Source organism: Pinus tabuliformis, chromosome 3_2 (assembly GCF_031772625.1).
Source record: "Pinus tabuliformis cultivar Carrire ecotype Pingquan chromosome 3_2, CPIR1, whole genome shotgun sequence".
Taxonomy (NCBI): domain Eukaryota; kingdom Viridiplantae; phylum Streptophyta; class Pinopsida; order Pinales; family Pinaceae; genus Pinus; species Pinus tabuliformis.
Window position 1 is genome coordinate 354,372,248 of NC_142302.1, and position 16,137 is coordinate 354,388,384.

Here is a 16,137-nt window from a genome sequence, read left to right on the forward strand (position 1 = left end):
TAACTCCTCGGAAGTTTATACAGTACAATTTGACCTCCGTCTTGTTGTTTTCTTTTTCTTTTCTTGAAGTTAACAATAAAAATAACAACATCAGGTTTTTTCCTCAACAGTCATCTATTAATATTTCGGTAATATTTGCCTGAGCTGGGTATTTTACAGCAAGCATAATAATGATATAAGATTGTATAATTTTAATTGGTTTTCACAGCCAATCTACTGTAATTTTAGCTAACATTATTATCTACAATCACTGTTGAAATAATTTCCTCAGAGGCTATTACATACCTGGTCAGCCAGATTTGTAATTATGCTTCAGAAGTTCACGTGTAATCCTTGTTTGCTCTTGACCACCCAACCATGAGATCCATCGCCAAGACTGGAATCTCCCCCCGAGCTATCTTGCAGGCCTAAAGCCCTCAACAAGATACATGCAACTTGTACCTGGTTATCTGGTCCTCACCAGACTTAACCAGTTTTCCTTTCTTTCTTTTTTCTTCTGTCTGTCCTTACAGCACAGAATTTTTGTCTCTACCCTCCCTTTTCCCCTGGAGGCCTCTCCAGTTAGGGAGGGTAGTTTCATGCAGTTTTCATAACTGATTTCCTCTTCCAATCTTCCTTTCAGAAGTTGCCAGCATTTCAAGAAGTATATATTCCTTTTCAATATATATTTAATTCACAATAAAATAATATGATTAGAGTTTTAAAAACAGTCTTTCAATTCTATCTTTTACTACAGTAAAATTCCAATATTTACATTTTCCGGGGTCATCACATCTCCCCCTCCTGAGATTGGACATCGTCCCGATGTCTGATTTCCATAAACAATTCCGGGTAAGCCTTTTTAATGAGCTCTTCATCTTCCCAAGTGGCCTCATCAGGCCCATAGTGCTGCCACTGCACTTTAACTTGGGTAATAGCTCGCTTCCACAGCTGCACTTCTCTCCGGTCGAGGATGTTCAGTGGCTCGACTAGAACCTCGCCTTCCAGTTCAACCCATATATCCTGCCATTTGATCAAATGTTTAGGGTTGTAAACGTATTTTTTTAGTATAGAAACATGGAATACATTGTGGATTCTAATATGGCTTGGCAGGGCGAGTTGGTAAGCTACCGGCCCCACTCTGGCCAAGACCTGAAAAGGTCCAAAATAACGAGGTGCAAGTTTGGCACAACCGCTCCATTGCAGGGTACTATTTCTGGCTTGGATCCTCACATAAACATGGTCACCGACCTGGTATTATTTGAACCTTCTTTTCCGATTTGCAAAGATCTTTTGTCTATCCTGAGCAACCTTTAAATTAGTACGTACCCTTTTTACCATGTCCTCCATTTCTTTGAGCATTTCTGGCCCCAGTCTTAATTTATCCTCAGGTCCACCCCAGCTTGAGGGTGTGTGGCATTTCCGCCCATACAAGACCTCAAAGGGGCTCATTTGTGTTGACGTATGATATCTGTTATTATATGCGAATTCAACCAAATGCAAATATTCCTCCCACTGGGTTGGTTTTTGCATTACGCATGCTCTTAGCATGTCCTCCACCACTTGGTTCACTCGTTCTGTTTGACCGTCGGTCTGGGGATGATAGGCTGTGCTGAAATTCAACTGTGTTCCCAGTTCGGTAAACAATGCTCTCCAAAAAGTTGATGTGAACTTTACATCACGATCAGATATTATTATCTTCGGAAGTCCATGTAGTTTGAACAAATTCTGCATAAAAATGTGAGCAATTTGCACAGCCTTATAAGTGGACTGCACAGGTATAAAGTGTTATGCCTTACTCAGTTTGTCTACCACTACCATAATAGAATCATTGTTCTTCTTTGTCCGCGGCAATCCTGTTATAAAATCCATAGAAATAGTTTCCCATTTCCACTCCGGAATGGGTAAAGGTTGTAATAGCCCCGCTGGGTGCAAATGCTCCGCTTTAATCTGTTGACACTCCAAACACCGTGCTAAGTATTCAGCTACATTCTTTTTCATTCCCGGCCAATGGTATTCTTTTCGAAGTGCGGTGATCATTTTTTGGTACCCCGGATGTCCTGCATAGTGGCTGATGTGAAATTCATCCAAAACCAGATTTTTAAGACTATCCTTATTAGGTACATACAACCTCTTATTATAAAACAACATTCCAGCATCATCCAATTCATATCCCTGCTGATTTTTCCTGCTAGAAGATTGTTGTACCTGCTGTTTTATTTGCTAGTATTCAGTGTCTTGATCTGCTGCTGTTTTTATCATTTCAATCAAGGGATTCTTCCATTTACTGGACGAAATTTCATACAAGCATTGCGCCTTCCGACTTAATGCGTCGGCCACGCGGTTCTCCTTCCCTTTCAAGTGCTTAATTTCAAAATCAAATCCACTTAAAAAATCCGCCCAGCGGGCTTGCCTCGTATTTAAGGTAGGTTGGCTGAAATAATTTGTCAAACTGTGGTGATCTGTTAGCAACATAAATTTTCTTCCCATGAGATAATGCCGCCACATCTTCAGTGCGTGTATGACGACTGCCAATTCTAAATCGTATGCAGAATATTTCTGCTCATGCTCCTTTAGCTTTCTTGATTCGTACGCGATCACTCTTCCTTCCTGCATCAACACACCGCCCACACCTTCCTTACTTGCATCAGTACATATCACGTAGTCCTTATTAGGATCAGCTATACTCAAGATGGGTGCGGTGGTGAGTAAATGTTTAAGTTGCTCAAAACTCCGCTGACACTCTGAGGTCCATTTGAATACCCTTCCTTTTTTCTGTAATAAGGTGATAGGGTATGCTACCCCTGAAAAACCTTCCACGAATCTTCTATAATAACCAGCTAGCCCCATAAAGGACCTGATGTCTGCCACATCCTTTGGTACGGGACATTCCATTATAGTCCTTATCTTTTCAGGGTCCACTACAATCCCTTCTTTTGTGATTATATGGCCTAAGTACTGTATTTCCTCCTTGAAGAAATCACACTTGCTGAACTTAGCATACAACTGGTGTTCTCGGAGAGTTTGTAGGACTAACCTGAGATGCTCCTCGTGCTCCTCCTTAGAACGAGAGTATATCAGAATATCATCAATAAATATTAGCACAAATTTATCCAAAAACCCATGAAACATGCTGTTCATTAAACACATAAAGGTGGCGAGTGCATTGGTCAACCCAAAAGGTAGCACTACAAACTCGTAGTGCCCATACCGTGTCCCGAAAGCTGTTTTAGCAATATCTTCCTCCTTAATCCTAATCTTGTGGTAACCTGATCGCAAATCGATCTTAGAGAACACTGTCGCACCCTTCACTTCATCAAAAAGTTCATCAATCCAAGGTAAAGGATATTTATTTTTGATCGTGAGCTTGTTCAGCTCACGATAATCTATACACATTCGAAGAGTTCCATCCTTTTTCTTGACAAATAACACTGGGGCTCCCCATGGAGATACACTGGGGTGAATATAATTTTTGTCTAGCAGCTCTTGTAGTTGCATTTTTAATTCTGTCAATTCAGGTACGCTCATTCTATAAGGTGCCCGCGACACTGGTGCTGCCCCCGGTGTCAATTCGATGGTAAAGTCTATATCTCTTTTAGGTGGCAGCCCAGGTATCTCTTCTGGAAAAACATCCGCAAATTCTTGTATTACGGGAATGTTTTCCAGTGTGGCTACTTTATCCTTTGAATTTGTACAGCCTACCTGAATGGCATAAATTTGACATCTTTTCTTGATACATTTAGCTAGTTGGGATGAAGTGATTGGCAGGATCTGCACGGGGCGCTTAATCCCTTGCATTTCCTGTTTCTCTCCAAAGTCATCTTTGTAATAAATGGTTTTCATTTTGCAGTTTACTAGTGACCAGTGTTTCTCTAGCCAATCCATCCCAATCAGAACATCCTATGAGCCCAAAGGAAGTACATTCAAATCTGCTACTACTGGCTGTCCTGCTACGGTTAAAGAGCAATTATTAATTTTTGGCAAGACCCGTCTCTTGGCCCCCGTAGCTAGCTGTACCAGCCATGGATTCTTGAATTTTTCAGGTTGTAACTTACATTGTTCTACTATCTTTGGGCTAATATAACTTAAAGTAGCTCTTGGGTCAATTAGAACAGCTATAGAAATATCCGAAATTTTACCTTCAAATTCCACCATAGTCGGCTGGTATTCCACCTGATGATCATCCAGGGCTGCGTTAATCCTTGGTACGCTACGTCCCACATCGCCAACGGTCGACGCTTCATGAATCTGAGATATCTGACTAGTACCCTTTCGCTGCGGGCAGTTTTTGACGTAGTGTGGTCCTCCACAACCCCAGCATTGAACTGGAGGTCTGGCCATTCCTTCACCCTCCAGCGTAATAGGCTGTTCACTCACTCTAGATTCACTGATTGGCTTAGACTTGAGTGACCCTCTTGGTATAGTTCTGCTTTTTTTCCCTTTACTAACTCCCCTACTTCCATTGCTGCGACTTCCTTTACTGTTCCCAACTGTTTTGTTACCTCTTCTTTCATTCCATCTTTTATTTGGAGCATCCCCTTTCTGTTTATTCTGTTGGTAGCAGATTCTAGCCTTGCAGATAGCTTCATCCATCGTCCTAGGATTGTCAAACTCGATCCTTTCTCTTATATATAGAGGTAAACTACTAACAAATCTTTGCATCTTGGCTTTCTCTTCCTTAATATAGGGCACATAGCGAAGCAGGGAGGTAAAACGGTTGATAAACTCGTCCATAGTCTGTTGTCCCAATCGTAAATCATGGAATTCCCTCGCTTTTTCATCATAGAAGCGCTCAGTCAGATATCTTTCTTTGAAGTATTTCTGAAACTTCTCCCATGTTATGGTCCGTTTGCTTACCCCCTTGACGATCTTAACTTCCTCCCACCATAGGGTTGCTTTACCTTGTAACTCGAAGATGGCCAATCGTGCCTTCAGGTTGTGGTCATATTCATACAACTGAAAATAATTGTTCATGTTAATTAACCATGCTTCAGCCGCTTCTTCTTGTTCCCCATCAAAATGTGGGGATTTAATTTTTCGAAATTCTCCCTGTAGCTCCACTCTCTGACGTTTTGAAGTCTGCTGTTCGGATACATTATCAGAATGGTCCTCCCTTTCTTCTGATTTTTCAGGTTCAGTTTGATAATTTCGTTCTTCTGTCATCCTCTGTTGTTCCGCACTGGGATTAGCTAGTGGTGGGTTCTGCCTGTCCGACAAACTCTTCAGAATTCTTTCTTGTTCCACCATCAGTCGTGAATTATCCTCTCGTAATCGTGCCATCTCATTCTTCAGTTCCTGAACCGTCTCTAGTATTGCAAGGTTTGTGCTACGTGTCTCCTCGCCAAGCTGTACCCACAGCTCTGGGTTATCCCGAGGATTTACTGCAGGTTCCTGACCTGCCATCGATCTATGCGAAGCGCTGCCAGCTCTCTGCATATTCACTGTTTCTGTCTATTTCCTATTTGCTGTTGTTTTCCTGTGTCTCAACCCTAGAAATGGAACAAGAAGAGGAGTTAGTTAAATAGTTCTCCTTCTTACAAATATAATGAGATGGTTATTTGTACATTGTTTTTTTTTTTTTTGACATGTTGTTCCAGAGGTCACAGTATTGTAACCATGCTCTGATACCAATTTGTCACGATCCTTCCATGATACATGAAAATAATTTTTTTTTTTAAACTTATTATAACCTTTACATGTTTAACCCTAACATAAACTTTATGCTGCTCATACTCTGCCATTACACATAGCTATTCAGGTTATTAACAATATTGGAAATATATCGTTTCCACGACAACTATACAAATGTTTGGTTCATGGTTTGTTCGTATGCATTGTTTACACGTATACTCATTTGACAACCGGAATGTGTGCTGGCATAACGTTTTGTGACCGGAGTAACATTTCCGACGTTGAGTTGTTGGGTTGCTATTAATTTTATGGGCAGCTGTTTAATGCTCCCAGCACAACTGTCTTGTCTCTCCTGCTCGGCCATGTGAACACGCCGGTTTCCATATCCTCGTCCCTCACGCCTTTGGTTCCCGCTTCTTTTCAATGGTGTGGATCTGTCGATCTGGATCGGAGGGTGGAGATCCGTCTGAGGGTTTTAGGACTCTTATTAAACGCTCTGAGTTCCCACTTGGCTCATTTGGTCTTGAAACTGCTCCCGGATTTTGTTTGCCTCTTCACACATCAGATTTATTTTCATTCTCACCTCCTCCGAGGTCTCATCTGCAACTCAGGGTTTTCACGCTCGATTCCCTGGGATTATTTCACACATGTAATGTTTTTTTTCCACAGTTTAACCCATAGTTTCACTATTACATTATTCTTTCATTACGGGTTTTTACTGATGGTTTTGCATGCATATTAACAGTTCTTGTTTCTTGGGCGTATGAAGGTAAAGTTATGGCGTTGCAACCTTCCAATTCGCAGGACGACGGGCCTTCGGCATCCCGACCTCCTTCGCTGCGTACCAGGTATGCAATATCGGCTCATAGATTCCTGGTGCGATGATTGGGGTTTCCTTTTTTTTTTGCCTGAGGTGGTTGTGTGATTTATACATGCTTGATTTTTCACTGGCTTTCAGATTCCTATAATCTGATCGAGGTTACCCAGGACAGGGTCCTTGTGGTTTTGCTTTCGAGACTATTCATGTGTTTTCGTATTCTCAGATTGTTGTGTTCCCGGCTTACCCTATTGGGTTGTGAGGAACAATCGGTTCCTTTTGCGCGGGAGGTGCCTTAGCCGTTTTCAGCAATTGAATTATCTCGAAGGCCTATTTGTTTTTCTATGAATTGTTAATCAGATGTAATTATTTGTGTACAAGTAGTAAGGACTACTAGTGAACTGGTCGCGGAATATGGACCTCTCTGTTTTCAAAGGATATTTTATTTACATCTCTGATGAATATTTTGTTTATAATTCCAGTTCGTTGTTTCCTGGAATAGATACTTGCTCTGTAAATGTTGTTTTATTTTTGGGTTTCCTCGGAAGGTTTAATAGCAAGCTAACTATATTCCAGAGTGCTTGACTCCGATGTTCAATGGACTTGCCACTCTGAATCGGTTAAAACGTTTATAATGTTATCCCTGTTGTTTGTATATAATTTCATGGTTTCATGCTACGGCGGATCTGCCATTGTCCTGTAGAAAGAAAAACTATTGTCTGCTATCTACTCGGATTCGACTTATTATTCCTTTTTGAGCTGATAAGGAAATCTGTTATGTTTTCGGCACATTGATCCTTACTGTTGATGTGCATTGATTATGATGGAAGAATTATGGTTATTGCTGAGATTATGGGTTTTAGTTAATTTGAACATTAGATACTCCTGCTGTCGTATCTACTACCGCGGCTACGGTGAATTGTGCAGTTTGCATTTTCGTCGTTTCATTGAATGGAAATACTGTAGAGTCTGGTTCTGGTTCATATTCTTCTTGAACCCTCTCTTAAGATTATTCATATTCTTACGGTTAACAGCTACCTCTGTCTGTATTTTTTTAGTTATATGTAGTTGCTTTACAGTTTATGCAAATTGTCTCGTTTGTTATAATCTCATATGGCCTTCTAAACTCTTTAATGTACGTTCACACCGTAAATGTTAAGGTGTTTAGTTGGTGAGGGTTTTCTCACTTCAGTTCTGGTAACCCTAGCTTAAAACCTATTATAGCTTGAGGCCTGTTATTCTTCTCCCCTCTAATGATGAACAAGCTCAAGTCATTTAAGGATAACTTAATCATTTTCTTTATGTTTGTAAATACATTAACTCCTCGGAAGTCTATACAGTACAATTTGACCTCCGTCTTGTTGTTTTCTTTTTCTTTTCTTGAAGTTAACAATAAACATAACAACATCAGGTTTTTTCCTCAACAATCATCTATTAATATTTCGGTAATATTTGCCTGAGCCGGGTATTTTACAACAAGCATAATAATGATATAAGATTGTATAATTTTAATTGGTTTTCACAGCCAATCTACTGTAATTTTAGCTAACAGTATTATCTACAATCATTGTTGAAATAATTTCCTCAGAGGCTGTTACATACCTGGTCCGCCAGATTTGTAATTATGCTTCAGAAGTTCACGTGTAATCCTTGTTTGCTCTTGACCACCCAACCATGAGATCCATCGCCAAGACTGGAATCTCCCCCCGAGCTATCTTGCAGGCCTAAAGCCCTCAACAAGATACATGCAACTTGTGCCTGGTTATCTGGTCCTCACCAGACTTAACCAACTTTCCTTTCTTTCTTTTTTCTTCTGTCTGTCCCTACAACACAGAATTTTTGTCTCTACCCTCCCTTTTCCCCTGGAGGCCTCTCCAGTTAGGGAGAGTAGTTTCATGCAGTTTTCATAACTCATTTCCTCTTCCAATCTTCCTTTGAGAAGTTGTCAGCATTTCAAGAAGTATATATTCCTTTTCAATATATATTTAATTCACAATAAAATAATATGATTAGAGTTTTAAAAACAGTCTTTCAATTCTATCTTTTACTACAGTAAAATTCCAATATTTACATTTTCCGGGGTCATCACAGGGGAAAAGAAGATCTCAGCTTGGGGGAGAATTGGTGGTGAAAGGTTCGTGATTGGGTGAAAAATTGTTTATATCAAGTAGATCCAGTGGTTATGGTTAGATTTTCTGGTTCTTGTTTATTTAAAATATTGTTTATCCTACACATTAGTTGATATGAAAGATGTTTTATTTGTTGGAGGTGGAATATTCTATTGTATGATTTAATTATGTTGTTCTAAGTTATTTTCTTGCATGTTGTTTGCATAGGCATAGTTGAATAATATTGTTGTATATTGTATTGTAAAAGTAGTTATATCACAAATAGAAGCAACTTAAACAAGATGTAACTAGACTTACTCAACTTCTTATGAATACTAAGGTGTAAAGTGAACTCTACAAGTTGTTTTATTTTTAACTACTGATAACAGTTCTGAAATATAGAATTATATAGGATACGGATAATATTCTGATATATTTTGTGTGTCTCAGTGGAGGATTGAATGAGAATGGATTTGACTTTCTAAAATGGACTTAGTTGGTATCTATTAGTAGAATGAGTAATTTATAACAAGATTTATTATTCTCTTTCATATACACATATACTTGTACATACTGTTAATGTAGTTGTCGACCAATTGATCAACCAAAAAAATATTGTTCTCTCGTTTCATGCACAAGAAAGAAAAAGAAAAATGTTTAAAGCTTCAATCATAAATATGTAAGCGTAGATCACCAGTTTATATTGGGGTCATCACTTAAGGTAAACAATCATTAAGAAACATAGTTAGAAAATTATACAATTTCCGTTTAGGAGTCTGATGGTATAGAAAAAAATATGTTATTAAAAAGGATGTGTCTGTACAACTGAGAATTAACACAGAAGAGAACGCGTCGAGAGATGGATTCAACTCTTTGGAATTAAAAACAGTCTATTAAAGAAAAAGTGAAAATTACTAATTAACCAATAAAGAAAATATGCCTAAGACACAAATAGCTCACAATTACTTTCTACTCTGATTGATAATCAGAGGGTGAATTAAATAACCCAAGTGCATTCCAGTCATTCCATTAAAAAAACCATGTTCAGGTAGATAAAGAGTAAAAGTCATGGTTGCCGTTTGGGTAATATACGAAAATGACTTTCTAATTAAATATGAAACATATGAAATCCACATCAAATACTAAAGGGGCGTAGGATGCACACCTTACGCACAAGGGTGATGAATTTGGCGCGTGTAAAATCATCCTGATGTTGTGAAATACATATAAATACACCCTACAAGACTAATATGTTTCGAAAAACCATGAACAACAAGAGCTTAGCAAAGCAATGGATGAATACATTCCTGAGTAATAATAAACCACAAATTCTTCAACACTAAATTGATATAAGCGTTAACGAAAGGTAAATCAGAGAAGTAACATTACTGTTTAACAATTACACCAAGTATAATATGGAGCAATAAAACACAAACTTTATAAATTTACCAAGCGTTTTCACACTGATGAACTTGAGGGGTATTTGTAAATCGAATGTATTTACTTTTCAAAAGGAAACCAATCAGATAATACACACTGAAAAAGATATAGATTTACAATTTGGGTTTGATGAATCCATAAAACAGTCACAGAATGAATACAACCACTAGGAAATTTTAGAGTACGATTACTCTCATGAGAAACTAAGATAAGTTTATGTAAAGGGGTATTCCAACCTTCGAAAAATTACAGATGAACTATAATTATGATAACCAACTATACATATTCGAACACAACCCGCCAAATTTTTAGCTAGAGGGAATCATAAAACCCATCACTAGGATGGAGAGAATGAATCGACATGGAATCCAGGTGCATCATCGACCTGGAACATAATGAGGGGTATTAGTTAAGTAGATTTATTAGTGACAGCTGGGGTAGACGAGCCGGTAGATGACATTGGTCTCCAACCTGTATCTATCACATTGCACAAAAACCCATTCGAAATGTAAGCAAGGATAGTAAATTCGAAAACTTATTCACAAGCTATAAACTCAGCGAAGAAAAAATTATTTACCTGTAGAAAAGAACTCAGCGAAGAAAGAAATTATTTACCAGGGTATCAAAGAGCGAAAAGAAAATTCAAACTCCGTTTGCGTGCAGAGCGGAATTTTGACAATAGAATATACAGAGGGAATTAGAGCCAGACCTTACCTGTGAAGCCCCTGTGCCACGAACACCAACTTCCTATAGTATGCATCGAACCAGAGACCTTACTTCCTGAAAAACCCCAGTTCCATCTTGAACTGAGATCCATAAAATCTGGAGAGTAATGAATAGCAGAGAGCCATTGTTTTATACCTTTACATCATACATGAATTAAGAAACACACAAAATGCAGTAGAGGGTTCTTTTACGTGATGGAAATTAACGAGGAAACATGCATAAAAGGAACAAATATCTTAGGGGTTAATGCATTGACTAAAGTATATTATGGGCACAAATATAATACACTGAAATACAAAACAAATAAACTTATATTTATAGCGAGAGCCTAGGTCTTACCAGTGGCTAGGAACGAAGAGTTTGTGATGAGGAGATGCCTATAGGAGCGCCGGGGAAAAAACGCCAGCTACCATCCATACCTCATTATGATGACAGCAATTATAAAAGTTGACTCCAAAAACATTGTGTAGGGTCAGGTGTTATACCGTGGTAAGGGGAAATCAACATATCTCCTCCATAGCAACACAATTATCCTCCAAGAAACTCACTAGTAAAATTCCCCCAGATAACCAATGACCAAGTAACAGGAGCGCAACGCACGAATGATCAGGAAAATAAAAGACGGAAGGGGTTAGGGTTTGCGAAGAAACTCCACAACCATTCAGTCTCCTTAATAAATCTAAATTGTCCGTCAATCTCAGACCCATGTGACCAACACGTGATGATGGAGGCATGGCATGACAGGATTCGTCGTGCAACGCCCAAGGGTACCACCCTTCCCATTACATATTGTGTAGAGATTATGCAGTTGGAAAGAAACATAGGATAAATAACGATAACAATGATATGGTTTGATAGTTAACATTAAACCATTATCTTCTATAGTATGAGATGACATATTACGGTAAATTTATTATATAACCAAAAGAACTTTGGGTTAAATATGTGCACATTATATCGTACATGGATTATGGTTATACACCACCAAGATTTCACCAATATCCCAAGAGGCATGTGATATGAACCCTAAGATATAGTAAATGAATTGCGAGTATGGTGAGATTTCTGGTAATGATAGTAATGAAATAAAATGTATACATGTTGTCCAAGGGAATCATGTAAAGAAGCATGAGCAACCTATGTTGAATGTTATACCTTCATTATTACTCTGAATTCAATAAGCATAAATTGACTAATAACCTAGTAAATTATTAAAACAGAAAGTGGTAAGCATAGTATATTAAAAAGATCTTGTAGAACAGAGGTATGTGACAAGTGGTATCAGAGCCCAGTTTTAATAATAGGCCTGCAATGGACCATCACAATCTAGAAAATTTTTGTGTATACAAATGTTATTACAAAAATAGTGATAGTAGGTTGCACTGGTTTATAAGGTACATAAGTGAAGCATTTTGCACAAAATGGCTAAAGAATCTCCTCCAGCCATAGTGGGTCGTGAAGAGTTATATGTCGAATTAGGAGGGGGTAGCACTACACCAAAATCCCAATTTATGGAAGTTATTAAAAACCTATAACAAGAACTAGCTCATCTCAGAAACAACAATTAATGACTGTTGAGGGCTAGTGAGGAGCAGGAACGTATGATAAGGGAGTTGATGAAAAAATCCAGTCATAAAAGTGTAGAACCAGAAGGGTTGAAACAAAAACAAGTAGATATCGAGTTGAAAGAATATGGAATTTCTGGGGAAACAGATAAAACGTATTCAAAATCACATAAGTAAAAGAAGAAACCGGAGTTGTAGGGAGAATTTCGGAAAATAAAACCCCATACTTTTGATGGGGAAAAGGAGGAAGATGCAAAAGCATGGATTCTTAACATGATCAAATACTTCCAGGTGTATGAGTATGAAAGTAATTTGAAGGTCCAACTCACTATTTACCAGTTATAGGGAAAAGTTACTCTATGGTGGGAAAAGGCTAAAAGTATACACCTCTTGGAAGAGAAGACAATTTCTTGGGAGGAATTTCAGAAGTGGTTTAAATCTCGGTATCCGAGTGAACGCTATTATGATGACCTTTCTAAGGGATTCCATGAATTATGATTAGGACAACTTACCATGAATGAGTTTGTAACCAATTTTACAAATTTACTATGACATGCGGCCTATATTAAAGAGGAGAAAGAAAAAGTACAGAGACTGAACTATTTACCAACACCTTACAAAGAGAGGATTGAATTCAACAATCCAGGACCATGGATGAAGTAGTAAGGAAAGCTAGATTATGTTACCAAAAGTTCAAAAATAGAAATGAAGGGTCAAAGTCGTGGCAAAACAAGGATAAAAAGAAAGTTGCCATGAACATAAAAAGACAGAAAGCTCCCTACCTTAAACACTTTGGGAAGGAACAATAGAGGAAGAAGTTTAAAACGAGAAGTGTAAATCAGTCGTCTCAGTATCACACGGGGTCAAAACCCATTAAACTGAACAACAACAAGAGCATGGGGGCAAGGTATGGGAACCACTGAACTATTGGGGTTGTGGGACTGAAAAAAAAACCATCATTTAGGGCCTCAAAATGGCTCTAGAAGTGTAGGACCCAAAAACTGCCAAAAATAGTAAATTGTGTTGCAATTAAGGAAACTAAAAAATCGAAAGAGATAATGGTGGGGGTCCAAGTGGAATAGGTGGGTGGACACCAATATCCACTTGGATCAGTCCTCCCCACTTAGGAAGCAATGGTCCCCATTACGTTGAGGGCATCGATGACATGGGGAAACTTCTATTGAAATTGGTTCCTAGTGAGCCACTTGCCTTGGTGCAGGAGTTGGCCAACTTAGAAAAACCGATATAGTTGGATCTTCTGCTGGCGATTTTTCTTGACCTATGTGTCCATGATTCGATTAGTTGTGGCTTGTTCCATGCAGTTTGTGTTTAACTCTATTGGTGTGAGTTGTTCTGCAATCCCTGATGTGTCTAGTAATGATGGAAGGTATGGTCGAAGGCAGTCCACATTGAACACTTCGTGCAGGCCAAGGAATGGGGGAACGCTGAGTTCAAAATAATTGTTTCCCACAGCCTTGGTAATGGTGTAAGGTTGATGGCAGAGTGGTCCGACCTTCTGATGGGCTCCCATAAGGCGTTTTTCTACAAATGCAACCAAAATTTGTTATCCACCTGAAACTTGTGTGGCACCCAATATTAATCATGTCACTACTTGTACTTGGCATTTGACTTCTCCAATATGTCCTGAAACGGCTGGTGGATGTGTTGGATGCATTCAATAAATATGGTTGCTTTATTAGCCTTGAATAATACATGTGTGGATTCTCTCTGTGTAGTCGAATGAGGCATGGAAATATCAATGAGACACAATGGTTGAAATCCTAGACCCACTTGAAAGGGACTACGACCAGTCGAGCTATGGAGAGCTCTGTTATACCTGTGTCGCACATAGGGAAGACTCTCATCCCAAGTTCATGGATGCTTGGAGTTGTACATGCGGAGTATGTGCACTATCATCCTATTGACAACCTTTGTCTAACCAACATTTTGGGGATGGAATGCAGTTGACTTGCTGAGATTGCTGTCTAATAGTGTCTAGAGGCTTGACCAAAATGTGCTTAAGAACCTACTATATGGATCTGATATAATGGTCAACAAGATCCAAAAATGTATCCAAACTCATTCAAAGAAGAGTTTGGCAGTGTGCTTTGCTGTGATACTCTTCCTGCAGGCCACCAATATAGTCATCTTAGAAAATATGTCTACGACCACAAAAATACACAGTCATTACTATGCTTGGTAGAAGGTAGGCCAGACATGTAGTCCATGGAGATGGATTCCCAAGGATAGATGGGAGTAAGAAGAGGAGTGTACATGCCTTTCTTCTTAATGTTTGGCTTGGTGATGGTGCAGGCAGTGAAGGATCTCATATATTTTCCAACATCCAGTCAGAGTTTTGGCCAATACAAGTAATTTTGTAGTACATCCACAATTTTCTCCACACTAAAGTGTCTTGTGACCCATCTGTAGTTCGCCTCCTAAATCATCTTGGCACACTCACTTGAAAGAACATAAAGGTGGCCCAGGTAGCATAATAATGCATCATGGAGGTGGAAATCAGGAACTTTCTTGTCATCCACTAGCATCTGGTATGTGGAGTTGAACTTTGTATGATCATTTTTGTATAATTGTAGTCATCTAGAGGTCTCGTGGTCACAAGACTTGAGAACATTAGTCAATGATGCAACTGGGGGCCAGCTGAGGGAGGCTACAGCATGATTGGTAATGCCCCTTTTTTATTTAATGTTGAAGTGGAATTGTTGTAGACATGTAGACCACTTCTGATGGCGATCGTTCTGCAACTTCCCTTTTGTATATCTAAAGTGAAGAGGTTGGTGATCGGTGTGGATGGCCTTCTCCTTCCCTAGAATGTAATGCTTCCATTGTCAGTAAGCTTGCATGATGGAATACATCTCTTGATCATAGGTGGGGTACTTCTGAATTGAATTGGAAAGTGTCTCATCATGATAGGACACTAGATTCCCATGCTAGGCGAGGACTGCACCAATAGCATAGTCGAAGGAATTTGTTTCAATTTCAAATGGTTGATGTAGGTTTGGAAATGTGAGTACCGGTGCAGAGTAGAGCCAACGCTTCAACTCAATGAACACCTTCTGTTGGGACTCAGACCATGGAAAATTTACTTTCGCTCTGCCCTTGGTAATCTCACTCAAAGGCCAAGTGATAAGGGAGAATCCCAACATGAACCTCTGATAAAAATTTGCAAGGCCAAAAAAAATGCGAAGCTCTGTTAGAGTGGTTAGGGCTAGCCAATCCTGAATGACTTGGATCTTAGTCGGATCCACATGCATGCCACGCAGATCTATGATGTAACCCATATATTAGACTTGGCTCATGACAAAGGTGAATTTCTCCAAATTGGCACACAATTTTTGCTGCTGAAGGGTTTGAAGGACCTGCCGAATGTGTTGCAAGTGTTCTTCCCAACTCTCGTTGAAGATGAGGATGTCATCTAGATAAACAACCACAATTTAGTTGGTGAAGGGCCACAAGATGTCTTCCATTAGCCTCATACAAGTAGTAGGGGAATTTTTCAACCCAAAGGGCATAATCAACCATTCAAAAAGGATTTCCTTGGATTTGAAGGCGGTCTTCCAATCATATGTGGGATGTATTGGAACGTGGTGATAGGCAAACTTTAGATCGATCTTGCTGGAATACATGGCCCACTTGCGTTGGTCAAAAGGTCATCAATTCATGGGATTGGATACCTATTCATGATAGTGATTTTATTCAATGCTTTATAATCAATGTAGGGCCTCGAGGTCTCATCCTTCTTCTCAACAGGTGCAATCGGGCTCCCACAAGGTGGGGAACTTGGTAGGATGTTCCCTTTTTGAAGCAAGTCTTGGATTTACCACTTGATCTCTTCATTTTCTAGAATGGATCG

At 39.1% G+C, this 16,137-nt stretch overlaps 1 pseudogene; it reads left to right on the forward strand.

Moving 5' to 3' along the window:
- Nucleotides 1-6,033: 6,033 nt before the first annotated feature.
- The window catches only part of LOC149180925 (large ribosomal subunit protein uL10-like), a 41,518-nt pseudogene continuing 31,414 nt past the window's right edge, over nt 6,034-16,137 (forward strand).